Raw genomic sequence first — 9596 nt, 5'->3', positions numbered from 1 at the left:
CTCAATATTACAATAATTTGCCAGCCATGCCAATACGTCGTACAGAGGTGATTGTCTACTAAACATAAAAAAAGTTACACCGTTAGTTAAATCAGATATATTCAATGAATAAGCCTACAGTTCATAATCCTACTTACTTTTATAAATATAAATTCTTTACAGAATCGAGTGCCTAGTGTGGTTGCAACTCGCAGTATTCTTCTATAACATGAAATATGGCGGTGTGCCAGACAATAAAAAAAAAAATACGTGCTTCTCGCACCACTTCAACCAGAGCTCTCTCTTTCTTAATCAAACATAAGAGTAACGTAATTGTGCTTTTGTTTTATCAGCGACACAGCGCTGCAGTTGTGTGCCATAGGCTTTATTTATTTGTCACTGATTATTTATTTAATTAATATTTCGCGTTTCCGAGGAAACTCACGCTCGGCATGCAAATGTGCCTTTATATTGCCCCCTGAATTGCGAGGCGAAAGGACACACCTGCAGGCGAGCAATTCACCTAAAGGCACAAGAAAATCTAAGTTATTTACAACTATTTACATGACTTACATTACACATTATATACAAAATTTGAATGACGCGGGTGCACCGTAAAAGTTCTAATGTTGGCAGATAGAGTGCGCGCATGCGCAGAAGCGTCTGTGTAACTGCGGCACTGCCGTTATATCGTACAGTTAGATCACGCGGCACAGTATTGCAGATCATATTGTTCGTGTGCGCGCGTTTTTCAGTCGTTGCACAAAGAAAATATTCAACCAAGATTACATATGAAGACTACATTCTATGACAGGTAACTTAGTTTTAAATTTACAATATTTGTTATAACACAATACAACTTAGATTGTTGAATGTTCTTAGTTACATAGTATTGTTTTGAAATACTTCAAAGAAAAATGTCCGTATTTTTCAGGTGCGTTGACCTATACACATCGTGTCGTTATTACAGTTCATATTCATCCGCTGCACAATAATTTTTTTACAGGTTAGTATCGTCGTGGTAAAGTTTTTTGATCACCGTAACATCGTTGTATAACAACGTGATTAATACATAAGCGTGTCCATTTCCCATTTCCATTATAGTCGTAGTGATGCAGTTCGTTGTGACTAAAAGCATTGCTTATTACAGATCAGACGTGACCCGTCGAGTAATTGGTCCACGTGCAGTTCGTTTTTTACATTCCGTGGAAGCTTGGCTGCAGAACCTCGGACGGCACATAGCTGGCGTCGATCCTTGGACAGTCCAGGTAAGTGTGTCCGTCACATTTCGAGAACATTTCATTTCCTGAAGTTCCAACCAAAATTCTTCCACCCGTCGTGTTGTTTTCTGGACAGGCACTTTGTGTCCATTTAATCCAGTTAACATCTTGAAGTCGGGTACTGTAGTAATGTCACTAGACGATGCACGAATTATGCACTTCACATTTTCAGTTTTTTTGCTGAATATAGCTCACCTAAATGTTCGTAGTTATTAATCAAGGAAATCGTTCATCGCGTTTACATAGATACGCTGCATAATGAATGGCATTAACAGTTTCTTTCACATAGGTTTCCGCGTAGTTGCAGAGTTAGTAATGTTCGTTAATGTCCGTGAACAGTGGTTCACTATGCAATGTCTTTTTGGCACTCGTTTTGTTCAAATTTTTACATAGTAACAGTTGCACTATACATCAGTTAAAAAAATAAGTAATTATGCATACACACGTCACATATTTTCTTAGCATAAACATAATATAGTTTGCATATAAACATGTTTACATCATCATTACATCGCTATAGGTTATTACATTGTGTCACATTTGATCACATGAATTGCAGATATTTACATCCTCTTTAGCGGTTTCGCTGGGATATTATCGATGTTTTTTGTGATGTCATCTGAAATTAAGATAGGTCAGACACAACATTCATTACATCAGTAGACAAGACCAGGCGTTTTCACTACTCAATAAATATTCAAAATAGTAAGAGAGAGAAAATGTTCGATTCCTCGCGTTTTGTGCGTGTGTGTAGAGTGTCTGTGTGGCCTTGACTACTGATAGATGCTTTTCGTGTTGAGAGATGTGCGTCTAATCTATTTCTCAAAGTAAAAGATCGCTTCACAGATGACGTCTGTCAGTTCGTCAGGTGTCACACCAAGTCAGTGGTACCTTCAGTAACAAATGTTCCGTGAAAATTAATATGTCATCCACTGCTACGTAATCATAAATTTTACTTTAATATTCCGTCTTTCAGGTGGAGGCGCGCGCTGAAAGAAGAGTTCTTCTGTCTTCAACTGCGTCACTGGAACCGCTGAAATGAAGATTTCTATACTACTTATTATCTGTGTTGTAACAACAGAGTTTTTCGAGTTGCTTAGCAATATTTTGATGGGTATGACTTTGACATTATTCAGCATGAAATGCTCTAAGATCTCGGTGTGCGTATAGCCCAATAATTTTGTTAGTTCTAGGATGTTGTAACAGATACGCACCAGGATGCGGTATGTTAACAATTATATAAGGTCCTTCATATAGCAGACGCCACTTAGCGTTGCGTCGTTTGAGTGCTACAGATTTATGATGAGTACGAAGTAGTACAAGCATTCCTACCTCGAATTTTTGTTTTCTTTTTATTATGTTTCTGTGATGTTTGTTTCGTATTTGTGCGTGATGTGTCAATGTAGTCAATACTTCTTTTATTTTCTGTTCAGGTGTGACTTCCTTGTCTGACAACTTAGGTAATGGTTCTATCCACTGATCGTTCTGTTTGCAATTGAACATGATCTCGTTAGGTGTGTAATTCGTATCGTAAATATTTAAGTTATTGTGTACGTCTTCGAAAAGACTTAGGTAGGACACCCAATTAGTATGTTTTGATGAAATATAGGTCCTCATGAATCGATTTAATTCTCGGAAAAGTCTCTCAGTCGCGTTACATTGTGGACTAAACCTCGAAATAAATATACTTTTAATGTTATTGTCCTTCAAGAAATTTCTCCATTTGTACCCAGAGTAGTATGCTGCGTTATCTGATAGAATTGCTTTAGGTTTTCCCACGTGCGTCAGGTAATCACTTGAGAATCTTCGTATTATAGCATTTGCAGTGGCGGATTTTAAAGCATAAAGTTTTACATGTTTAGAAAATATATCGTAAAAAGCTAAGATATATTTGACGCCTCCAGAGCTTGCTGGATGCGGTCCACTGATGTCAGTACACAGAATTTCCAGGGGTTTACTAGGTAAAATAGAATGTAAATCTGTTTTTGTGGATAAATTCTGAGGTTTTGATTTTTGACATATGACACATGTTTTTAGTTCCCTGTAAATTTTTCTTCTCATATTGCTAAAATAACAGTATGTACTGAGCTTTGCCAAACACTTTTTCGTCCCATAATGACCCCAAACTAAGTGTGTGTGCCAAATTAGATTACGTTCAGACTCTTTGGGAATGCATACACACCAGTTAGTAGCATTTGGATGTCGGCGGTAAAATAACACATCATTGTGTAACTTGTAATACTTAGTCAAAGGATGATTGTGTTTTTCTACCAGTAATGTTATTATCTTATACCAGTGAGGATCAGATTTTTGTAATTCAGCCATGTTTCTGCACATATCAATATAATATTGGTGATACTGCTTGTCTTGCATTAAGAGAATCCTGTAGTCATTTATATTTTCTAAGTCACTGTTGGTATCATTCATACCTTGTGGAAGTCTAGACAAAGTGTCTGCAATGGTGTTGTCCTTACCTCTTATGTACTTAATTTCAAAAGAGTAGTTCTGAAGTGTAACTGCCCATCGTGATAGTCTAGGATGTACAAGTTTACAAGTTAACAAAAATGTCAGGGCTTGGTGATCGGTGTAAATTACCGTATGTTTTCCAAATAAATAATAATTGAATTTCTTGAATGCCCATACTATGGAAAGTGTTTCTAACTCAGTAGTGGAGTATGTACGCTCACATTCAGTTAGAGTGCGACTCGCAAACCCAATAATTCTTATCTGTTCCTCCTCTTTATTCTTTACAACTTGAAATAAGCAACAGCCCAAGCCAGTACATGAAGCGTCACAAGTCATACAAAAATCTAAATTGAAATCTGGATGGCTCAATATGTTAGCATTCACTAAAGCATGTTTAATTGTATTAAAGTCATTCTGGCACTGTTCCGACCAGATCCAAACTTGATTCTTTCTGAGTAGATCTAGCAGATGTTTACTGTTCAAAAGTGGTTGTGGCAAAAAACGTCTGAAAAATGAACATAGCCCAAGGAATGATTTAAACTGCTTTTTAGTTCGAGGGCTAGGAAAGTTTCTGATAGCATCTAATTTACTGGGATGCGGACGTATGCCCTGTGAATTAATGATATGTCCTAAATACTTTATCTCACTGCAACCAAATTTTGATTTTCTTAGGTTGGCTGTGACTCCAGCTTGTGCAAATTTTTCTAAAATTCTTTGAAGAGTGTCAACGTGTTCATTCCAAGATTGTGTAGCTATCAGTATATCATCTACATAGTGTGTGACTGTCTCAACTAAATCGTCGCCAAGTACGGTATCCAGGGCTGTAATGAATACCCCAGAGCTGACATTCAGTCCGAAGGGTAGAACACAAAACTGATAGGTTCGCCCCCCGAACATAAATGCAGTATATTTCCGAGAATCAGGAGTGATACCCACCTGCCAAAACGAATTAGCGAGATCTATTGTGGAAAAATATTTTGCATCTAGAAATTTCTGTAATTGCTCTTCTAAATTTTCAGGTTTTGTGTGAACCGGTAAATTATTTCATTAATAGCTCGTGCGTCTAACACTAACCTAATGCTTCCATTTGATTTTTTGACAACAAGTAGAGGACTACAATAAGGTGAGGTGGATGGTTCAATGACCTTCCAGTCTAACATTTGTTTTAATTCTTGCCACACAGCAGGTCGTTGAGATAACGGTACGTTATATGTCTTATGGTAGAAGATCTTGTGAGGCTTAACTTCAATCTTGTACACATACGTGTTGATAACACCTAATCGTTTGGTAAAAACTTGTAAATATTTGGATAACACTTCCTGTAGTTTTATACGTTCATGTACACTGAGAGCTGTAGCTTCACTTATCTTATGATCAAGCAATGTTTTCAAGTCCATTATCTCTGTGTCGGATGAGTGTGTTTGCATGTCTTGAATGTCATTGTCAAGTACTAACTGAACCTTGTACCCTGTACAGTGTTTGTCATGCTTTAGAGTTCTCCTGTCCAAATCAATAATAATTACACTGCCTTTATCATTTAAAATACATTTACCTTTGGAGAAGTCTATAATGCAGTCCTTCTCGCTCATAATATCTATTCCTAATATGCAATTTGTCACAAGGTTTTGTACAACCAGGAATGGCCATAGTACGGTTCCATTACCTATTTTAACGTTTACAAAAACTTGCTTCGTAACCCTACATGACTTATTACCTAGTGCAGTAGTTATTTTACAGTTTTGGGCAGGAAACTCAGGCACAGGTTCCAATTCACACATCTTTTTATAGAAATTAAAAGACAAAACGCTCACAGCTGCACCTGTATCTAGGATAATATTAGTTGGAATCCCACCTACTACACCAGTAGTAGATGCTAAAACAATTTCATTTGTGTTTAAACGACATTGTGTACTGTCTTGTAAAAGTTCATCTGATATATTGTTATTGTGGTTGTATCTTATAAATAAAACAGGTAGTTTTTGTTTAGAATTACTCGGCATATCATTATTCTGTTGTTCAAGTGTGGTGTCAAATAACTGATTAACATTGAAGTCGCCCCCCAAGAATTCTTCAGCCACGACCTGGGGAAAAGTAGTGACTGTTTCTAGTTTGTTGGATTAACTTTTGTACTAGGTACTGACACAGATTGAGGTTGTGCATCAGGTGTCATTTCTATTATATTCACATTCGGATATTGCCTATTATGATCTCCAAACTATTGCGGTTGTTGTTGCTGTTGCGCATTATAACTTACCTGTCGGTCGTAAGGTATGCTCCAATTTTGTCCTGGTGGCTGCTGTGGTAAAGCAGAGTTTGAATGAAAGTACTGATCGTTACGAGTCCAACCTTGATGCTGTCTTCGCTCGTAGTTATTATTATTTCTATTTCTGTTTGTGTTTTTGTTATTACCTTTGTATCCGTTGTTACCGTTGTAGTTATTACCGCGGTGCCTTTTGTATGGATTGCCGCATGAAATGTTATTACTGTTGTAACTATTGTTTGTATTGGAATACGCGTGTTGATTTTGATTTCCGTACTGAGACGGCATGTGAGTTTGCTGTTTTTGTTGTACCGCGTATCCAACTGTGGGCACGCCAGAATTGTGTTGGCAAGCCTGCATGTTTTGCATACCACTAGTGTAAACATTGTGGCTGCTGTTTTGCCGCGCGAAGCGCTGATCTTCAAGTAACATGTCAACCGAATCTAAAGCTGTTAAAAAATAATCTGAATCGTCATCCGGGATATGTAGAAGTTTTTCCTTAATGTTGAAAGGCAATTTGGCCTTCAACGCTCGGAGTATATCACGCGTTGCGACTGGTTCGTCTAAAAAATGTCCCATGTTCAAGTATTTTTCAAAATATCTGCGTAAGTTACCATTTTTACTGTTAAAAGTTTCAGGGTCTAAAATTTGTCTTCTGAGTCGCTCCTGGACGGATTGCGACCTGAATTTGTTCAGAAAAGCACGCTCAAACTCACTGTACGTGGTACATACGTCAGCTTGACTGTATGCCCAGACAGCTGCATCGCCTTGGATGTAACCGACAATATATGAAATCTTTATCCGGTCACTCCAAGTGCGCGGAAATGCGTTACTAAACGATTTAAGAAAAATCACCGGATGAATGGTTCGTTTTTCTGGGATAAAAATATGAAATTGCCTGTGTTTCATTAAGCTTTCATCTTCCTTCGCATTGTGATATGGATTTATTCCACTGTAATTACTGGTATGTTCAGCTGGCGAGTAATTACGATAATGTTGCTGTGGTTTACCATGATAATAGCTTGTGTTTGTGTTTCCACATCGTGGTATGTGTTGCAGTCGTGGTGTGTTTTGTTCTTGTGTATTTGTCGTGTGCGGAATGTGTGTATCATACTCGAATGTATATTGGTTTCTGAACTGTACATTTTGACTGATATTTTCGTTACATTCAGACTGTAGTTGATCGGTGAATTGTCTCATGGGTGCAGTGACGGATTGTACTGCGTCACTGATCAGCTGTTTGTTATTAGTAATGTATTGCGCTACGGAGTCGTGCACAATTGTTGGTAAATTTTCACGTAAGCATCTATCAAAATGTTTGTCTTTGTTCTCAACCCAATCATGAAATTCTTTATTAATATTTTGAAATTGAGCTGTGGCATCTGATTGTAAGATGTCAGTCAGGTGTTGTTCAACATTGTCAAATTTATTCTGTACGTCAGTAATTCGTTTTTCAAGGTTGTCATGTACTGAAGGATATGTTTGAATTTGTTCAGTAAGAACTTCACACGTGACATTAAGGTTTTTTACTTGTGTCTGTAAAAGTGCTACGTCAGTTGTAGTCTTTTCTTGTCTCGTGTTAAGCTGGGAAAATTTAGTACTGAGTTCAGTCATCTGTTTGGTCAGTGTGGCGTCTATAAGTTCCACACGTTTACACAAAGTGTCATTACCTATCTTGATTGCTATGAGATCAGATTTGATTTCGCCATTTTGTGTTTTTAACTGTTCATTTTGTGTCTCTAATTGTGCCTTTAAGGTTGCCATATTTTCTGCGTTTTGTTTCATTAGCATTTGTAACATGTCGGCAATGTTTACCGTTTGCAAGGTCTCTGCCCCCGCCGCGTCATTAGACGTGACGTCATGCATTAACAAAGGCTCTGATTGAGATTTTGAAATTTTTGTAGTGGACGGCCTATCGTCAAAATTTTCGTCAACACTTGCGTCAATGTTTGATGAATCGTCACTACCGGTTGCTGTCGTAAAATCATTTTCTAACACTTGTCTCACGTCCGAGTCGGATTGCGTCTGAATAGTACGTCCTTGCTGTTCCATTTTTGCGTATTGTTTTCTAGTTATTACCATGCCACACGTGATATATGTTTCAAGAAAATTTTTGACACTGATTTTAAAATAAAATGTAGTTGAGCATGAATCGCTCGTAGCAACAATGGCCGTCTGTTAATTTAAAAATATAAACTGAATTTGAGATTATTGGTAATGGCTGCTCATGTTACATGATATCGTACAGAAGTCGGCCATATTGTACACTCGTGTATTGGTATTGTTGCATACGTTATTGTTTAGGGAAAAGTACTGAGAATGAAATTTATCACTGAAACTGTTATGCAGAAAAGAAACACTACAGAATTTACTGAAAAGCTAATACACTGAATTATACTTCTGGTCAAGCCTACCAATGCAAAGATGCTGCGTCTTACCTTATATTGCTGGAAGTTTCATTGCGTCTTCCCGCAAAATTTCAGAATTGGAAAATATCTTCAGATTTTGTTATCTCTCATACATTGACGTCCAGGTCCAGAAAGTTGATTTTTTACATGAAACAAAGAGAACAATGTAACAAATGACAAAATAACAAGTCCTGTCACGGTCGCCAATATAAAATAAATAAAAAAAATGTTATTTTAAATATGTTAATTATTCTATCTGTATGATGGTGATTGTGATTGCAATTGTATTTGCTTATCTGGAACGTGGACGTTTAATTATTCGGTAACAGACGATTGACAATGGCTTTTTCGTAAAGGCAATGTTACTCGTAGTTGACCGTGAAATAAAACTGAATAATCGGACTTCGTAATTAAATCGTTTCCAAAGACTGCTGCGGTAGGTGCGGACTCATAATCTAAATCTCAATATTACAATAATTTGCCAGCCATGCCAATACGTCGTACAGAGGTGATTGTCTACTAAACATAAAAAAAGTTACACAGTTAGTTAAATCAGATATATTCAATGAATAAGCCTACAGTTCATAATCCTACTTACTTTTATAAATATAAATTCTTTACAGAATCGAGTGCCTAGTGTGGTTGCAACTCGCAGTATTCTTCTATAACATGAAATATGGCGGTGTGCCAGACAATAAAAAAAAAATACGTGCTTCTCGCACCAATTCAACCAGAGCTCTCTCTTTCTTAATCAAACATAAGAGTAACGTAATTGTGCTTTTGTTTTATCAGCGACACAGCGCTGCAGTTGTGTGCCATAGGCTTTATTTATTTGTCACTGATTATTTATTTAATTAATATTTCGCGTTTCCGAGGAAACTCACGCTCGGCATGCAAATGTGCCTTTATAATGTGTCTCTCAGTGTTATAGCAACATGGTTGAGTACGTGTTTGCAGAATGCATCGGCTTGAATGGCGAAGCTCACGGTAACAGAAGAGCTACTTGTCGCATTTATCAACATCGTTGTCCACAACGTCCGACTCCATCGCATATCCTTTTTTCTACGATTACGCAGTAGCTTCGAGAAAGTGTACATTTACCATTTGCAGGCGTAAGATAGTGATCCAAGGAGACGCCACAAACCCCGAATTGACAAAGGTTGTACTTCATCAAGTTGAAGAGAACTTGTAAATGAGTATAGG

The 9596-nt window shown here is 37.4% G+C and overlaps 1 long non-coding RNA gene across 1 annotated transcript; it reads left to right on the top strand.

The window, feature by feature from the left end:
* The first annotated feature begins 656 nt into the window (after positions 1–656).
* On the top strand, positions 657–2294 carry LOC126412384 (uncharacterized). The gene is made up of 4 exons (XR_007575281.1): positions 657–793; positions 914–985; positions 1130–1247; positions 2236–2294. It is a non-coding gene; the product is annotated as an uncharacterized LOC126412384 (long non-coding RNA).
* The last annotated feature ends 7302 nt before the right edge of the window (positions 2295–9596 follow it).

The sequence above is a fragment of the Schistocerca serialis genome, chromosome 7, assembly GCF_023864345.2.
Source record: "Schistocerca serialis cubense isolate TAMUIC-IGC-003099 chromosome 7, iqSchSeri2.2, whole genome shotgun sequence".
Classification (NCBI taxonomy): Eukaryota; Metazoa; Arthropoda; class Insecta; order Orthoptera; family Acrididae; genus Schistocerca; species Schistocerca serialis.
Note: the sequence above shows the minus strand (reverse complement) of the source record. Positions and strands in the feature narration are given on the sequence as shown.